The sequence below is a fragment of the Eupeodes corollae genome, chromosome 3 (assembly GCF_945859685.1).
Source record: "Eupeodes corollae chromosome 3, idEupCoro1.1, whole genome shotgun sequence".
NCBI lineage: Eukaryota > Metazoa > Arthropoda > Insecta > Diptera > Syrphidae > Eupeodes > Eupeodes corollae.
The window spans coordinates 134523752-134544279 of NC_079149.1; the positions used below are offsets into that span (position 1 = coordinate 134523752).

The 20528-nt window shown below is 32.0% G+C and overlaps 1 non-coding gene across 1 annotated transcript; it reads left to right on the forward strand.

Annotated features, from left to right (window-relative positions):
• Positions 1-6196: 6196 nt before the first annotated feature.
• On the forward strand, positions 6197-6270 carry Trnat-agu (transfer RNA threonine (anticodon AGU)). The gene has a single exon. It is a non-coding gene; the product is annotated as a tRNA-Thr (tRNA).
• The last annotated feature ends 14258 nt before the right edge of the window (positions 6271-20528 follow it).

Below are 20528 nucleotides of genomic sequence, written 5' to 3' on the forward strand. Positions count from 1 at the left end.
AATTAAAAAACGTAAACTTTATACATCTTTTAAGGATATAAAGTAAAATTTTGTTTTTTTTTTTCAAATCTTTTTTTTCATTAATAGGAAAACCTGTAACTTGTAGTTACTTCTGAAAACAATAACATAACCGAAATATTTATTACAGAATTTTCAATACCAAGTCTTCCCTGAAGGTCCTTCAAATAGAATTTTATAATTAAGTTTATAGTAAACAAAAAAACTAAAGTAGAAAATCCCATTTAAGGGAGAACTTTAAAAATTGAATGTGGTATTCCTGAAAGTCTGTTCTGTCTAAATTTCATTTCCTTAACATCTATGTTACGAACAATTCGAAAACCCAGACGGGAAATAAATAATGGATTCAATATTCTAAAGGTACAATAGAATGCATTTTGTTACAGTCTTATATGGATATATAGTCGTAAACTTGCCTATAAGCCCAGATCCTTGTATCCAAGAGTACATAAATTCGTTAACTATATTTGAAAGATTGAATTGTGAAATTTGTATCTATCCGTTCCAAACAGTCAGTGAGGTTATAGGAACATTCATTTGAATATTGATTGAGATATAGAGAAGCCAAGAGAAGATTTATTGCACCCTGATGATGATGACTTTGAGGAAAATAGAAAAACAAAAATTGATAAATTCCAGACGAATAGATAAAACCCAGATAGCAGTAGAGGGCGAGAAATGTTCGTTAAAAACATCGAAAATCAAAGTTGTATAAATCTATGTATATGGATATTGGTTTGGAAAAGTCAATTCCAGAATAAGGCAATTAATCTTGAAAATCAAAAAATATTTTTCGTTTTCGGAACTTTCTCCAATACAGATCCATATTATATACAATATACATTTCTATTTCTGTGTTATCTATTTTCTGTTTCTATCATTTAAGTGATAGTGAAATGGAAATTTATTGTTAGATGTCGAATGTTATTAGAAAAACCATTTATCACTTGAAAATATACTTCGATAAATGATTTGAATTCTTTATTATTTTACTTGAATATGTAATTAAATATACAGACATTAAAAGCCACTTGAAAAAAATTAGGCCTTGAAACACAAAGTCAAAAATTATGAAAACAAGAAAGATTTAAATATTGGAGAGAAAATTAGAAAATAAGATTATTCATTAAGAAAATAATCCTTTGGAACACTTTGAGGTTTCACATTCAGTCAAAAATGTAACAAATGTAGGGATACCCCAGGGCTCCGTTTTTGGTACTTTGTTATTTTCGATATTTATAGATGATTTGTATGCTGAAGATGTACTTGTACATATTTCTTTAAATGTTTCCTTCAATTTATTGGATAGAGGACTGGAAGGTAAAAGCTTGTGCAATTTTAAAACGTTCCAAACACTCAACAGAAAGACGTTTAATCATGAAGTATTAATTGTTTTTCAAAAATGTTTTGAGTAACAATTTTACTTTTTACAAAATTAATGTTATTAGTAGGAATATTCCAGCTTTTTTTTATTATTTTTTATAGTTCCCGGATAGTTAAATTTTCATAGAGCGTTTTAAAAACTATAGGGTATTAAATTTTGCGATTTCAAAAGTTAACTTAAATAAAACGCAAACAAAATATATTTTTTCATGATATTTCATGAATCGATTATTTCAATGTAATTTTCGAGCACTTTTTAAAAATATTGGATGGTATCTCAGCCATAACTTGATGAATCTCATGATCTCTGTGGTCAGTTCGAGAAAATACGATGCCAGAAAATGTCTCTTACAATAAAGCCATATTCGCTTGAGTTGTGTGGTATGTGGCACCGTCTTGTTGAAACCACATATTATCCTAGTCATATTCTTTAGTAGCAGCCAACACAATGTCGCCTGCAGATTGACCGTGACAGTAGTTCTATCGTCGTTTTCGAAGAAGTAAGGTCCAATCACACCTCCGGACCAAACAGTGACTTCTTGTCATTGTTACGGCCTCTCTTCTATTACTTGAGGTTCTGTTCTGCGAACAGCAAATACTACAATTTTGGTTATTAACACACTCACTGAGTAAGAAATGTGCTTCGTCGCTGCAGACAATTTTATTCGAAAGAAAAAAATCTGCGTTCACCGCCTGTTGTTCAAGCACCCATTCGACTTATCTACGAAGTTTTGAATGGTCAGCTGGCTTCAGTAGTTGGTAGTGTAGATCAAATACGCAAAATACTCCATAATGTGACAGTCAAAATTCCTGAGAACGTAGTGGACTTACAGCAATGATATTTCAGTAGTACGAGCGAAACAATGATGGGATACCTCAAAAACTTTTGATTTCTCCACTGATAAATATCGATGATAAAGATCATTGGCATTGATGAGAAAATTCTTCAAAATGAGATCTATTTACAATTCCTTCAATCGTTTTCGCTATTCAAAAATTTTCAAAAACTGAGCGATATTTTCGTATCCAAAAAAGCTATGGTTTTGAATTAGGCTGTACTTCATTTCCTACCATCACCCTCCTCAATTTGTACTCCAAACAAAAGTTGGATAACATTTCAGGAAATATTGAGGATGTATAATTTTAGTTTTTCTGTTCTGCTTTTTATTGAAAAGAGCCCGCCAAATAACTTCTTTTTTTTTGAAAATGTTATAATTTTTTTCTCAAATTTATTTTTGTTTGAAAATTTAATCCTTTTGGTTAATAAGGGAAACAAATTAAATTCAAATGGCTGTGTCGGCTGGTCATGCAGTAGCCTACATGATCGGTCCAATTTTTAAGCACATTATCGATTGTATGAAGTGGTATTTCACCAATGGCTTCACTAATAGTGTCCTTTAATACGTCAATTGTCTCTGGTAACATTTATGTTTTACGGTACCCCACAAATAATTGTCCAACGGTGAAAAATCGCAGCTCCGAGGTTCCCAAACGACATAAGCTCTGAGGCTGATAATGCGATCTTTAAAAACAGGGCCCAAAACATCAAATTTGGCTAAGGCTGTGTGGCACGTAGTGACGGCCTGATCAATTTTTGTCCACAAAAATTCGTTTAACATGGCCCGATAACGATCGCCATTGACTGCAACAGCCACTCCTTCCTCATTTTAGAAGAAAAATGACCAAATTATGCCTTTGGACCAAAATCCGCTCCAAACAGTGACTCGTTTTGGTTGTATCAGCTTTTCAATACATACGTGCAGGTTTTCTGTGCCCCAAATTTAAAAATTCTGCTTGTTTACATACTTGCCAAGATCAAAATGAGTTTCATCTGAAAAGATGATTTTCTTGGCAAAATCGGCATCTTCTCTTAGCGATATTTTCCAGCGTTGTCCAAGGGCATACACAACCCTATTCGTTCAGCGGAAGGATAAAGCTAATGTCTGTTAAATCAGATATGAGATAAACGTTACCATTCACATAATAAACATTAGTTTTAAATGAAAAAACCTTAGATGGCGGACCCTTTACAACATTTTTCAATTAAATATGAAAAATTGTAATTATTTTTATTTGAAACACTTTTTTTTTGTTTGAAAAATTAAAGACATGCTAAGACCCAAAAAATAAAAATAATCCTCAAATTCTAACTTGAGGTGCCATCAAGTTTGATAGCTATAATCATAGGCTTTAAAAATCGTAACTTCAAGCTTTTGCTAAAAATTACCTATATCAGTCTTTTATAAGGCTCTAAAATTCACTTGAAATGTTTTAATGCATATTTCGTTTATTTAATATTCACATTCATTTATTTCAACACAAAAATATAGATATGTCTATCATACTCGAATATGAAGCTTTTTTATAGGAATCCGTAAAGTGAGAATATTTTTTTAGATCTTCACAAAAATATTTAAATCCTCATAATAATTCATAAACATTCAACCATAAAAATCATAACCATATACAGAAAGCCATTTAAGTATCTCATCAAGTTTTGTTTTTGTTGTGTTTTTTATTTGAATGATAAAAATATATAACATGAAATATTAAAATATAGCACCAATTTTAGTATTTATTTAGAGCCCGCTGTTTTCATCTGTTTTGGATAGCTGACAATATAAAAACAAAACGAAAATGTGTGTGTTTTTGTTGAAAGGTTTTACATTGCATTGTATTAAGCTGAAATGGCAACGATTAGTAAATTTTTAACGAGAATTATTTAAATTGAAAATGTTCTATATATTCTACTATAAAAATAAATAAGTGAGATATTATTCAAACAAAGTATTTGACACATTTGCATGAACAACAATAAAACCAATGTAGAACTGTGAAGTGCATGTTCTTGCATTGTTTAATGTTTTCAAATATTTTGCTAAAATTATTTTGTAGTCTAGAAAAAAATACAATGAGTTTTCAACAATATTGCGTCCTTATATCATTTTAATTGCATTGCTAATCCTACAACTGAAAATGTAGAATAAAACAGAAATGTACACTCTGGCGTATACGTAATTTTTGTATTGTAGGTTTCATTCGCCTTTTGTTGTAGATACCTGCAAATCTAAACTACTGGCTTTCCATGACTTTTTAGATTTAATAATTAAATCCTCAAACGAGACACTTAAAATGTTATACAGTTAGGATATTTAAACACTTACTGGAAAAGGATAAAGGATGTTACTGCGGACAGGACAGATTAGAATATGTGACATTTCTTAAGTTATATATTTCGATGTGTGGTATTTTAAAAAAGAAATACCTCATAAACTGAACTATATTCAAGTTTACAATAGTTGTTTGTTTTAGGCCTTACCCCAACTCTCCTCCCCTTCACCACACCTTCATTTATTAAATTCTTAACAATGTTTTTTGTTGTTGAAAAAAAAGGCAAATAGACACAATGAATTTTCATGGCCATTAGAGATTATACCTTTTCTCACTCATAATTGCTTGTCCTGTCTAATGTCCATTAACACAAAAGAGAGTGTCCTGTCCCGCCCAAAAAAAAAAAAACAGAAAAAGCTTTCAGAAAAAAAGGAAACAAAAGAAATACAAATACAACAAAAAAGGAAGTAATAGCATCCACTAATGGATTCCCATTACCGATGAACTGGCTATACGGTCGGTGACAGCTACTCAAACCCGTTTCAAACCTTTCAATTTCAAGAAAAATATATACTCAAATATTCCAACGAGACTGCGAGCCTTTAAAAAAAAATAATTTTTGTGTTTCTTTTTGAAACTCAACTCTTTTTATAATTTTTTAAAATGTAAAATCAATTCTTAAAAAAACAAGACGAACAAAAATGGTCAATATACAAAACTATTATTTCCTCATCCATCTCGTTTGATATCCTTTTTGGGAGAGTGACATTTTAATAATACATTTAACCGTCGTCAAAAGGAAGAGCGATTTTGTGTTATTTTGTTTTGTTTTGTATTTTTGCAAGCAGGACATTTACTTCCTTGTTTTTTTTTTGTTTGTGTTATTGTGTCTCTTTGTGTGGAACAGACATTGAAATCAATTAATCAGCCACCAAAGATCCTTTTCTCTTTTATCCATTTATTCATTCATGGCATCAGACACTTGAAGTGATAAATGAAGTGATTCAAATTGTATATAGTCTTTTAAGCGTCGCTCGTCGTTGTCATTGTCGTCTTCGTCGTCTTTTACTACGAAAACGATGTCATTGTATATATGAGAATCCTTTTGATGTCCTTTTCACTATTTTTTTTTTTTTTTTCTTAGCTTTGCCCGCAATTGAAAGCAGGACAGGGCGGAAAATCAAAGTTTTTCTATATCGTTTAAAATTTATTCTTTTCTGGTTTGATCTTCACCAAAATTGATTATTCTGTCAATCAGAAGAGATATTGTCTAAATTATTTTTGTGCTGCTTTTTTGCTTCCCCGGCGGCGTCTCTCGTCGCCTAGATTGACCTCAAACGTTGACAACGGATATTCAATGGAAGTCTGGGAGATTGAAAAAATATATAGCTTTGTTGTCAGACGTTAACCCTTATTTATATTGCTTCGATGAAAAGATATAAACTTTAATAGATTCGAGACTTAAGGACTTTGGCGTTTCTTCATTGAAATTAGTTTTAAAGTTACAATTTATTGATTTTTGTTTTAAATGAAATAAATTAAATTTACATTTTTTAACTTTGCATTATTTTGGGATGGTTTTTAAAACTTAAGGGTTGAAGACAAGAAGACACAAATTGCCTAACATTTTGAATAAACAATTAAAAAAATAAACAGAGTGAACTTTATAAATGGACATAACATCGGCGCCGTGGCTTAGTTGGTTAAAGCGCCTGTCTAGTAAACAGGAGATCGTGAGTTCGAATCTCGCCGGGGCCTTCTACAATACAGAGTAGTGTTATCTTTTATAAAAACTGGTTATCATTTTAAGAATTGACATAGATTAAAATTGTTTTTACTAAATTTTGTATTTTGAGATTATTTTTGAAAAAAAAAAAATGTTTCACATACGCAACAGTGCATGTTTTTTTCTGACTTTGAAAATTAATTTTCTGTAGATTAAAAGTTAGTTAAGCCAGGTCAACATTCGTTTTATATGACTGTAAACACTTTCAATATTTATTTTATTTTAGGCCACGCTCTATTTAGCAATAATTACACATTTCAATAATAAAATGGGAATACTTTCTCTGGTTATATTTTTCAATTCGTTATCACCCTAAAACTATAGAAAAATGCCCAATACCTCTTAAAAGTTAACTTTTTTGTAACAATTGATTTTTTATTTGAAAAAAAATATGATTTCGAAAAATATAATTTCGATAATATTTTAAGCTTGAAGTTTACTTAGTTCAAATGTTGCCTATGCGTAAAATGATTTATCCGTTTAGTTCAATTTTGGAATACTTATGTATTACAGTAGACTCGCCGTAATGAAAACTCTTAAAAACCGAGCGGGTTCACTTTATCGAAGACGTTCATGTTGGCAAAGGTGTAGTTCTTAAAATGTTTTAAATAAATTAGACCTTTGTTTCAACTAAAATCCATATGTTCTTTTTTATTTTGAATGTAAATGTACATACAAAAATGTAATTGTGTTGCAATTAATGAAAAAAAAAACGTAATCCTTTTCTGAATTTCCTTTTTTTCTATATGGCTGAAAACTACCTTTTTGCAAAATCGTTTAGGTACGCTGATGTCTGCCCATTCTAAAGCCTTATTGACAATGTCGATTGCTTCCCTAGGCTCTATTCTGGTATGTGCTGTTTCCAGAATACTGTCCTCGCTTTTCCATTCGTCACTGATCAAAACCTCGTTCGTTTCGGTGTCGTTTGGAAGATCTTCATTAAATTCACGGACTCAGCAACCGATATGATGATGACGAAAATTGCGTGAAAAAGTTCTAGTGTTCGTTTCTCTTGAGAGTTGATTGGTGGACAAATTCTTTCTCTCAAAACAGCAAGTGGAATATCCTCTTCAAAAGTCTTTTTCGTTTCTTATTGAGCTTAAAATATTGGTCCAGCATTTTGTTTTTAATTCTTTTTAAATAGCGTCTCTTTTTAATACTTTAATAACATTAGCTTTTTCGGACACAATTAATGCCAGAAGACTATTTCTGTGAAAAGTTTTGTTAGTCTTATAGCGTTTCGGTCCATTCGGCTGTATGAGCGCTGGCGTAATATTCGGCGGCATAAACACCGCAGTTATTAACCCGTCTTCAAATGTTAATTCGTTTTCGGGTGAATGATTATCAAATAAAAGAAGAGCTTTGGCGGGCAACTTTGGTGTTTTAAAAATGATCCGACCTACACATGAAAACATTTGAAATGGAAATAGATGCAAAATTGCAATCTATTTCCTACCTGTGGTACAAAAGAATGATGAAACCAATTTTTAAAAATAGCGGCTGTCATCCATGAAGCAACTGCAGTCAACGGGAGATTTAAAATTCCTAAAAGAGCCAGGATTTTTTGCCTTTCCAATCACTAAAAGCTTAACTTTATGTTCTTCTGTTGCGTTTGTACAAGCAAGAATAGTGACGAGCTGTTTTTCCGTTTTATTTTGGCTTGCAGATTATTTTTGAAAGGGTTGACAAGGTCAGGTCTAGAAGATAACTTTTCACCACTCGCATTCAAATCGCAATGAGTTTCACTAATTTTTGAATGGAAAAATTTAGCTTTTTCCTTAACCATCAATCCATTGACTGGATAATTTTTTTCAAACCAATACCGCGCACTAAGACAAATGCCAAACTAAAGTAAATAATACCTGGAAAATCCTAACCGGGATTCCCCATTTTGTAAAACGATTTGAAAAACCGAAAACGATCAAAGGAAGCTATGTATGGAAGTATGTTCACTCCAAATGCTTAAGTTTTGCTTCTCAGGTATCTATAAGACCAGATATGAGCTTGGTCGTTGAACTCAATCTATGTATACTATTTTCATGGAGACGGTGTGTTTCCTTGTTTGTTTGTTTGTTTGTACTTCAATCACGTCGCCATGAAGCAATATTATGACAAGATAAGTTGTACGGAGGTAGTTACGATGCTAAAGAGTGTTTTTAGTTACTTTTTATGGAGGTAAAATATTTCATTTACAGCTCAATTAAATAGATCCACCGGTTTATGCAGTCTGAGAACCTTCACACCAAAACAAAGTATCCACGTAGTGGAGTACGAAAGGCCAATTGTTGTGAGCGGTAGTTGGCGGTCATCATCTACAGGGGCCGATACAACAGCGATGTTTTCTTCAGTTCGTTTGGTAGTCCGATTACACTGACCATAATATGGAAAGAGTGCTCGACAAACTTTCTTAAAACAGTACTCATTTATTTAAAAAAAATTTAATAATTTGCAACTTCGTTCATTTGTAAAACAATTCATATTTAAATTTTAGATTAAACTGAAGATTTTTGACAGTGACAAAAAACAAAACTTGAAACGTAAGTGAGCTGTCAAAACCAGTGCTGTCAAAAAGAAAATACCAACAAAATCACCCAATAGAAAATTATGATCATCTTGTGTTTTTTTAAGTAATTAATGTACTAATCAGTTAAATTTTGTTTTTTGATCTTGTTGACTTCAAATAGGAAGTTATTTTAATGGGTCCGATTTGTCAAATTGAAAATTTCGACATTTTTCGACGTTTCAAGGTCTTTAGAGTCGAAATAAAAGATTTTTAGAAAGATGTTTGTGTGTGCGTGTGTACGTACGTTCGTACGTCCTTACGTCCGTTTTTTCGCGATGTTTTTTCCGACGTCCATAGCTCAAGAACCAGAAGAGATATCGACTTCAAATAAATTTTGTTATACAGATAATAAGACAGAAAATGCGGAAAGGGTTTTTTTAAGATAGCATTTTAAATAAAAGTGAAAATGTTGGTTAAACCTAAATATCTCATGAACCACTGACGCTAGAGACTTGAATTAAATTTTATATTATATATTGTAATGTGATAAAAAACAGGCATATTTTTGGAAAAAATCTTATTAACGGTTTTTTTATAAATCAAAAACACTGAAAAAAAAATGTGTCACCTTGGAAATTTTACGAATACAAAATGATTTTATCTCCAAAACAATTTTGTGCAACATAAAAAAACGTTTTTAACATCTGGTAAGATTTTGAGAACAATCGAATTGACAGTTTTTCTTACAAAAATAAAAACCTAAAAAAACAGTACTCAAAGTTGGTAAAAATTGAATTTCAGCTCAAATATCTTTTCAAAATTTGAGATTTGGCTTCAACAAATTTTAACTTTCAACAATCGGTAAAATTTTGAGAAAAATTGAATTGACAGTTTTTTTAAAAAGTGATTTTCAACTCATATATCTTTTCAAAATTGTATTTTATAAGAAATTTTGAGAATTTTTTTTTTATTTTATTATTTTTTTATTGTTTTATCTGTAACGCTTTCGCAAAAAAATTTTCGTGACTAATTTGTTTTTTTTTTTTATAATAAACACACACTCAAGGTTATAATACTACTCTTATTCTGCAGAGGAACAGTGTGAACACTAGGAAAAGAAGAGAGAGTTAAGTCCTTCGTTAATAGCCCTGAAGAAGTTGATGAAGTATATTTTCATAATCTTCACTCCGTTTCGCAAAGTAGCTGCAGTCACATACCTGTGCTAAAGAGTACGGTCCTTGAACTTTTATCTGCGTTAAATGATGACTGCTTAGCCGCTCCCGATGGTATTCCCCCGAAATTACTAAAAAAGTGTAGTAATGTAAAAACAGGCAAATTTCCCAGCATATGGAAGAAGTCATTTCTAACACCAATTTTGAAGAAAGGTAACAAGTCGGATGTAAGCAACTACAACATGGTTTTGTGAAAAAAAGATCAACCGTTACTAGTCTCCTCACATTCTCAAAAATATGTTCAAACGCTTTAGAACAGGGTTATGAAGTTGACTGTGTAAACACTGACTTTTCTAAAGCTTTTGACCAACTTAGCCATGGAATTATTTTATTTAAACTTAAAGCTCTTGGTTTTAAACCATTTTTCTTAGCTTGGATTAAGTCATACCTTGAAAACAGATCCTACGACGTCAAATTTAGAAATTATAATTCTGAAAATTTTGTTGCTCAATCTGATGTTCCCCAGGGCAGCTATCTTGGACCCTTTCTGTTCATCCTGTCCATTAACGATGTATCGATGCTGACGATATGAAGATTTTCAAAATAAAAAAGTCCACCCATCATCGTATTCTTTTACAAGCCGACATTGATAGTTTCACATTTTGGTGTTTGAAAAATAGCCCTTCACTCAACCCTTTAAAATGCCAGACTATACCTTTTACTAAAAAACTAATCAGTTACTAATCAGTGACTAATGTAAATCAGAGCAAAAACTCTGTCGCGTCTCCACATTTATATTCTGTTTCAACTTATTTTTAATTTTATTTTATTGTTAAAAAGACAATGGTTTTATAAAACACTGGGCAAAGGAGTTCAATGATCCCTATGTTACTCTTTCTTTGTATAATTGCCATGTTCGTCCTCATCTTGAATATGCTTCGCAGGTATGAGCTCCCTATTACGAAGTTGAATCAATTCAACATAATTTCATTTGCTTTGCCCTAAAGGGTCTTCCTTGGAATGATCCTTATGATCTGTCTCCTTATTAACATCGTATTCTACTTCCTCAAATGCAATCTCTTCATCAACTCATTAAGGGTGAAATTGATGAACCTTATTTGCTATCTTGTGTAAATTTGAATTATCGAGGCGGAACTTATCACCTGCCCACATTTGATTTTATGCATATTGACTTCCACAGAACTTATTATGGAAAGAATGATTCTTCAAGTCGAATGGTGCTCAACTATCGTAAACATTCTCATTTTATTTTTTGTTCTGTAATAGTTAAATGTTAATTTTGTTTTTTTATTTTGTGCGTGTGTTAGGCTTTAATTGTACTATTTCTTACTAACAACCAACACATGCACTTATAATGAGCTTCTGATCGTAGTTTGACGCTTGATATAAGCTTACTACATTCTGAAACTCTGAAGTGTAAAAAAAAAACCTAACAAAAAATACTAAAACATGGGAAAAATTAACTTTCGACTCAAATACCTTTTCAAAAACTAAAATATTGTTTTCAAACTTCAAACTCAGTAGTTTTTTATAAAAATTTAACAGTCCGTTTTTTCATAAAAAAATAAATCTACAAGAAATAGTACGCAAATTTGGTAAAATAACTGTTGTTCGGTTCTTAATATCTCAAAAATTAATTTCATTCATCCAATTTGTAAAAATTTAAGAAATGCTACTAAAATTGATAAACATTTGTTTTCGGCTCAAAATCTGTTTAACAAAATTATATTCTCAAACTAAACTATTTCGTGATATGAGAAATATTGAAATTTTAAAATTGTATAGAATAATTTAACTGGCAACTTTTTTAACCCAACACGAAGACCTAAAAACTTTTAAGGAAGAAAAATCGACAGACGGGATGGGAAGTTATCAGTGTGGGTCGCAGCCCAGCCTCTTTTTTGATTGATTTTGTATTTGTGCTGCAAGGGGTTTCATTAAAAATAGCTCAAAAGGCATTACACAAAATAAAAACGAAATAACCCCCCAAAAAACTGTATGGGAAAGGGAAGTTCTTTAATATGAAAGCATAACTATCTTATTTCTCAAAACAATTTGGTCTTATTTCACTTTGTCAAAGTTCAATATGACCAATGTTTTTAAATTGGCGTGATTTCACTTTTGTAAACAAATAAAATGGGAAGATAATATTTTGAGGACCTATTTCATTCTCAAATTTTGGGATTAATTTCAATCCCAATTCGGGAAGTTATTTCATTTTTATTTTGTGGGGTTATTTCTTGGGGAGTTATTTTGCGGAACCGCACTGAAAGGTTACTTAAAGAAGACTAACAGACATTAAAAGAGTTGTTACTATGACCCAAAAAATGTATGATCCTAACAGTCAAAACAGTCTTGAGTTCTTCAAAATTATCGCCCGATAACAGATTTTTTTGTTTTGGGTAGATTATTGTTGGCTTTAAAAGCAAACTTTTTTAAAGCAAAATATTTTTCAGCAAACTGCATATAGTCAAATTTTAGGAAAAATTTCATGTTAACTCAACCAGTCATCCATCACTAAGTTTCATAAAGTATTTACTAATGTTTACTATGTTCTTGTTATTTTTTTAATACTAAATTTTCTTAAATTATTCTTCCACATACACCACAGTGAATAAACACAATTTTGTTTTTGACTTTTGAATAAAAATTATGGTTGGACTTCAATTTATGTGTTTTGTCAGTATCAGGAAAAAGACTGTGGCTGTGTGCAAACTATCAAGATTTATTGCTATGCAAGTTATGGTTTTTTGATTAAGGGTCATGCAATAAGTTTTTTTTGTATTGCTTTAGTAAACAACAAACATACAAAGTCACAATATTATAACCAGGAAACATCGTTTAAAAAAATATAAAATATATAAAAATATAATGAAGTTAACCGTTAGAAAGTTTCTACATAATTTTATATAACAAAATCTTTGAAAAGAAAACGACATTCAAAAGCTTATTTTAGCTTTTTAAACATAAAATCAATAAAATTTGAACTATTCAACCTCCACTTGAATATTAAAAAAACTTTTTCGAACTCTTTCTAATTGCAAACATTTTCTAGTCACGGGAATTTCTGAAACTACCTTTTTTTTCAACCAAACTCTCATTTAACTTTCCCCTTATTATTTTCCACATAGTTTAAGGGTTCAAATGCAACAATGATAATCTACTTTTTGCAATTTTTTGTGAATTTAATGTTAAAAACTTTTTGATTAAATTCTTGAACTTCATTGTAGAATTTAATAAAACACAGACACAGAAAAATACCAAAAAGTGTAAATTGCATAGAAAACTTTATTTTGTTAACCCCGAAGCGATGACCTATCACCACAAAAATGAACGACTATAGAAAAGCTAAAAGTGTTTAGGTTATTTAATGACATATTTTTGTAATCTCTCTCTCTCGTTACGAGGAGGAAATTAAAGGACTATTTTGTAATTATTTCTAAAAACTTACTTAAAATATTCGTTAACATAATAATTTAAGGCAAACGTGTATTCCCTAAAGTCATTTATTAAGTAATTCAATTAGCTTTGGAATGATGTTTACTTTTAGATAATAATTTGCTGATGGATGTTTTTTGAATGTTAACTTGTTAAACTAATTATCCCAATGCATTCCTGAAATTAAAATTGAAATATGGAATTTTATATAAAATTTAAATTTTGTTTGAAAAATAATGTAATTATTTTGAATTTCCAAACACGAATTGATTGAATTTATTTTACATTTTTTATTTTTTGTTTCAGAATTCAATTTAACTTTAAGGCACAAAATTCTGTATATAAACTTTGCAGCTTATTTTTTCTCGCCCTGAAAATGTGTGTTCCTGTTCCGGTAGCACATTAAACCACACATAATATTTCATTGGCATGGTTTCATTCAATTTCCCAGGATAAAGATTTAAAATATAAAACACATGCCAACGAAGAACGAAATATCTGTAAACGAGCATATATGTAGGTATAAAAATGTTCATATAGTGTAGAGGAAAAGGTATAAGGTACGCATTCTTATACGTCGTCGTTTTCGTCCTTTTAGAAAAGTCCTTCAGGTGCTTTTTTCCCTTTAAATATTTTATTATGTCCCAAATTTTATTCATATAGCAAAATACCAAAAAGAAAAAAATTTGAAGAAAAATCCTATGATTATGGTCAAATTGGGATACAAAACATTCCAGAGTCCTTCTATATTCCGCTTTGGTTGTGTTTCGTATTATTTTGTCTGCCCTGACGCTTTATACCCGGATCCGGTCGCCGGACATGTTTGGGGAGTGTGTGGTGATAGGAGGATATTTTTCTCATAAAACTAATGGCAAACTACACTTCTTTATCGTCAGACTATGAGACCGAAATTGCTTCTTTTTTTCCCATCTTTCCTTCGATGTGTGAGAGTTTGTGGGACTCCTTTTTCGGTCACATCATGGCAGACGATTATTTTTATGCTCTATTTTTATTGCTGATGTTTAGTAACACAGAACGAGAACAAACAACCTCTGTGTGGATAACGTGTGCCACAACCCCACCACTGCCCACAAAATGAAATCGATGTTGAGTTTTTGGGATCGGGATCTGAATCGGAAAGGAGGACAGGACGAAGAGTCTAAAAAACAATGGATTCAGGTAGTAAAATACTTCCACTTTCATTAATTCGATTTTTTCCTTCTTCTGTTTTCTTTTTTTTAGGTTTGCGGTCCAGAATCGTTAAGTAAAATGAGTGTCCTTCACTCAACACTCAAAGGTAGGAAAAAAGGAATATACATCTTCACATAGCTGTAGAGACACAAAAAACAATGGAAGATGAATCCTGTTTTGACACTCGTGTACTTTATATTGTTAAAGAAGGACAGGCACACCATTCAAAGCTCTGTGCAACAATTTATACAGCTCATGAATGACTAAACGTGTCCTTGGTCCTTACCACCAGTACCAACCGTCATCGTCGTCGTCGTCATCATCGCGTCTCGAACGCCGCCGCCGCACCACACTATGGTCTGGTTTGTCAGTTGCTGTCGTAGGTATTCAACAGTTCATCATGGGTTTGGTTTGGAGATGAAGAAAATCTCCGAAATATAATTTTTCTGACAAGGGCTCAAGTGCAAACACCCAAACACACAAAATGGTGACCAAAACACATTTTTTCTGTCTGAAAATGAAGCAATTGTATTGTGAACCCTGGATTATGTTAAATAAGATGGAAGTTTGCAAATTGATGCTCTGTGTGGTAAGTACTTTGGGTTTTTATTTTTCTCGCCATCTCATCGTCATCAGCATTCAATTCGGTGAGGATTGTTACTCATTTATTATATTTGTGTGAATTTTGTTTGGATTTTTTCACTGTGGCGTATGTGGAACATTTTCAGAAGTATTTTGGATATACAAATTTAATCTTAAACTTTTAATGAGTCGCCTTCGATTTAAGGAATCACCCGACTTAGTAAAAACTTCCCAAATAAAAAACCTTTAATTTAGTAAAGACAGAGAAAAGTTGCAATTAATCACAAATACAATCTTTTTTGAATACAATCTTTAAGAATAAAATGAGCGAAAAGATAAAGAATTCAAGAGGCTTGTAAACAAGTTTAATATATTTTATCAATGCAATTTTTTAATGACTTCAATTTAAATATTGCAATCAGTTAATTTAAGTTAAAATTGATTATACAAATTTTGTAATAAATTATCCTTCGACATTATAAAGATTGTAATCGTTTTTCCCTCATAGCATTTGACTATTTGACTGCAATCAAATAAGATTTTATGTGTTTCCCGGATCACTAGATTTTCGAAAGTCATTCTTTCACTTCACAATACTAGGGTATCGACAGATAAGAAACATCATATTGGTTTTGTCATGAACTAGTATTTTTTTGTTAGTTTCCAAAGTCTTTAACTCCTATCATCAATATATTCAGTGAAAATATTTCCAGTATCTTAAATATATCCCGAAAAAACGTGAAAAATTGTTTGGGTTATCTTGTATATTGAACAATTTAGGCTAAAATAATTTAAAAAAAAAATGAAAAAAACAGTTTGAATATATTCTTTCATTCAATTCTTGAATTTTGTTTTGCCCGTGGGGTTATGAATAACCTTAAAATGATAAGGCACATTGCGAGCAATTATTAAAGGAAAAAAGGATTGGAAAGGTGAAACCGATGGACATTGGTTTTGAACATCTGCGCTTTGTAATGATTGGCTTTTTCACTAAAGCATTGTTTAAAAATATAAAATAACGTTTAAATAATGACAGACATGAAACCTTGCGGCAGTGTTGAAGAGAAGCACATGTCTCAGTACGAGAACGATCTTTATCACTCTTAGAGCTTTTTTTTCAATTCTTTCAAAAAGTCTCTAGTACTTTATTGCAGCACCTGCCCAATTATGAAAATTATACTGAATCATGTTCACATATAAGCTTTGTAAATTATAGACAGTTTAGAAGGAGTAAACAATTTCTTGAATCGTCGGAAGGAACCTAAACACTTACGAGCATTTTTTGCGATGTCAAATATGTACTCAAGGCACAAGACATGGTTTGTGATGCACAAACTGAGGTAGCTTTTGAGTCTTCTCATTTGCGATAGAAGACAGCATTGACTTTATGAAGCATTCAATTCTACACGGATTTTTATTCCCCTTTGAAAAATGCTGTCAAGACAGGATTGAATACTCTGACAACAAGAAAAAGAATCTGAAAAGAAATATGAAAAGCAGAAGGCACTGTCAGCAGAACAATTAAGTGGATAAGAAGTTGTAGACAAAATATCATTCATAAAAATAATTAAAAGTGTTGGAGACAAAACTAAGCCCTGGGGCACACCAGGTGAATTTCAGGTTTGTAGCAAGCGATTCGACTACCTTGACTCATTTTCGTATCGGGTCAAGGTAGTTCAGTAATTGATTATTGTTTCGCGAGAAAACTGGCTTAGTATTATCAGTGAAATCGAGGTTCAACAGTAACTTGTCTTATATTGTCAGGAGTGGCGGTGGGGACAAATAACGCAAATAAGATCAAAAGGTGGGTTGAAAATCCCGCAGAAGTGTACAGACGAAGACTTGATGCTCAGTTAAACTATCTGCCTGAAAAAGAAAATTGAAGTAGGGAGCAGGCTAGTGAAAATATTATAGATATTGTAGGGCAAGCATCTAGTATGAGAAAAAAACCTTAAGGTGGTGGCATATTCGTGGCTGAATGGTTTGATTGGGAATGCATGAAACTTCGCAAAAAGTGTTTCGCTCTTCTTAACCTTTTTAGGGAAAACCAGTCCGTGTTTTTCAAAACACTTTGCTTAGAGGCTAACAAACAATATCAACAGCTTTTAGTTCAAAAATGGAAACTTTATTTTAATGGTGTAGCAACCGGTCTCTCATCATGTAAGGACTCAAGGCTGTACAAATGTTGCATCTTCGGTGTTGCCAGTTGAAGAACTTGCTGATCACTTCAAATTTCTTCTGAACCCGTTATCGGTTCCAAAAATGTTTGAATATGCTTTGCGATTACTGAAAATTCCGGAACTTGTGCCAATTTCAATGAAAGAGTTGCAAGATACTTTTAAATTAATGAAAAATGATAAGTCTGCGGGAATTGACGGTATTACCGTTGAATTTTACAAAAACTCATCAGTAAATTTTTTGGCTCATATTAATCTTTTTTAAGAGCATGTTAACAGGAGTTCTTAAATTTTTACAATTTCGACCCGAGGCTTATCAACAAAAATTCTCAACTTAAATAAGCTTCTTATAACCGATACCTTTGCTGCTGTATAAAATGAAAGTAGAATATATCTAATTTCTTCAATACAAGTGCTGGTGTTCCACAAGGCTGTTGATTAAGACCATTAATGTTTGCACTATATATTGATCCAATACGACGTATCCAAAGATTACTCTGGTGGTATTAAGGTTGGTGAAACATTAATAAAAATGTTCCTATACATGGATGACATTGTACTGTTGCTAGATAATCTCATAGCTTTGCAGTTACAAATAAACAAGCTCAAGCGTTTTTGTGATGTATGGGATTTAAGTATAAATGTTGTAAAGTCGAAAACCATTGTTTTTGAAAATACTCATCGAAGAACAACTTCCCAAGAGAAATGGTTTATGGAACGTGAGCCAATAGAAATAGTAAATCAGTTCAAATACTTAGGTTTCTTGATAACTCGTTACTTTGATTTTCACTTAATTGTAAAAGACAAATGCATTGCAGTTAAAAGGGCAATACATCTTATGTGGATGCAACTGCTAAATTTAGTGTGTTTGATGCAACCATTAAAACATGCCTGTGCTATGCAAATCAAGTATTTGGCTTTTAAAAATTCGAAGGGTTTGATGTAAAAAATAAAATATATAAATTGGGTGGCGCAACAGTCCGTTGTGAACCAGGGCCTAGTGACTTACAACTCTCAACCATTCTTGTGTGCGAGTACTGTTGTAAGGAATGGAAGGGACCAACAATTTTAGGCCGAATCCAAACGGCCAATTTGAAAAAGCACTTTTTCATGACAAGAATTACTTTTGAAGGATTTGTCAATTTATCGCAAGAGGCAGTATCCGCGAAAATAAATTTTTTTTAAATTAAGATGGCACAGGCAGGGATTGAACCCAAGACCCCTTGCATGACAGTCCAACGCACTAACCATCATGCCACGGGTACCACGTAAGTAATTCCACGTTTATTTTTCAAGCGCATCTTTAAACTGGATAACTCAACACCTACATATGCCTCCACACTGAATCCGGTGTGTCACAAGTATTTTAAAAAAAATCTAAAACTAAATGTTGATTATATAATAAAAGTTATGAAAAGGCTCAAATCTTCAAAAACAGATATTAAAATATGCTCTTAGACGTCAGATATAGCCTTTCAAAGAATAGAATGATCTAGCTATTAGACACAGTGTAGACTTCGACCTCGATAATACAGCCCATTCCAATTGGCAGGACTTATTCTACAGTTGTATAGCTAAAATAGATGACTTGTTATGTCTGAATAGGGCGCAAACATCGACAACTAGGCTTATTTATAAAGAATTAAACCACGCACTTTTTATTCGAAGTTATTTTAACGAATCTTTAAAGCAAGGACTGAAATGCTTCGTTTAAATTATAGACCTCATAAAACGCAATGAAACCGAAAACGTGTATCATTTTCTACTTGTGTGCCCAATCTTACAAGAAATCCGCAGGCCTTACTTCTCAAAGAGTTTCTTTATAATAATAATAAATAAACGATTCGAAAGGTATTCTCCAACCCAATAAAGAAGAAATGTGTCACTACCAAATGCATGCATTTTCAAACTCAATCAAAAGCATTTGATGCATCAAGTTCAATAACCTTATCTCCTCCAAAAAATTTTAGGATTTCTTTGACAGTTCGGTAATACTGCCGGTCATAAGGAAGCTTTTGTTCTTTAAGATATTTCTTAAGCTGAAAATCGATCAGCCTTTCCATGACCTAAGAAGTAAGGGACGTAAGTGTAATTGGACTATAATTAGGGAGGGAAGAGGGTTCGATATTTTTAGGGACAGGATGGATTAATGCTGTTTTTCATCCACTTCGATAGACCCCTGTAGACTAGGACAGATTAAAAAGCAAAGGCAGTGGTTTGGCCAGCGCCAGCGATGAAGAACAGCTCTTCATAACAAAAGCAGGGAAAATATCCGGACCGGTGGATTAGTGAGCGTCAAAGTCTTTGAGTAATCCAGAAACTGAACGAGTGCGAAAAAAGACACGCCGTTTATGCTTTCACGTACAGAAGAAATCAGGTCATTCATTGTTAGCATCAAATCAATAGCAAACTGTGCTGCAAACAAATTGGCTTTATCATTTGAGCTTACAGAAGGAGTTTCTTGGAAACGGGTGTTGAAAACGACGCATATCATTTCTAAAATTCAATTTCCTGATATCCATATCTTTAAACATACTCTTTGGATAAAGGAGCAAGTTCGTCGAACCCAGTCGTGCACATTATTTTTGACTAATTTGCATCAAAGGAAAAAATTTGAAAAGAGTTTTGTTTCATTTTGTTAAAATTCATATCTTTTCTACAAAGAAAAAGTTAGCTATCAACTGAACTACTCCAAAAATGTCGATTCCTCAAAGAGAACAAAAGTAAACCCACTTATGCTTCAATCATAAGTTATACAAATGTTATGTTTTGTATATTAGAAGCTTTTTATCAAAGGCTTTCATAAGTCAACTTTTATACAATGAATAGGCCATTCCATTCCACTTGGAATGTCAATGGACTTACACAAGCATCACTTTCTTTGAAAGCACAAAGCTAATTTTTCCTATTAATTCAATATAAAATATTTCACAAAGAGCAACTAGTATCCTCGTGTAGTGTAACTACCAGATAGTTTTGTTCATCATCCTTTAATTAAAAAACTCTATTAAATCGAAAACAAAAAGAAATATAAGATAAAAACGAGATAAAACTCATTTTATCCATTTTCAACATCAAAAACCCATTCATATCGCTTTGCTTATGTTTTTTGTTTAAACAAAAATTCTCTTCTCTATTTCAAATCA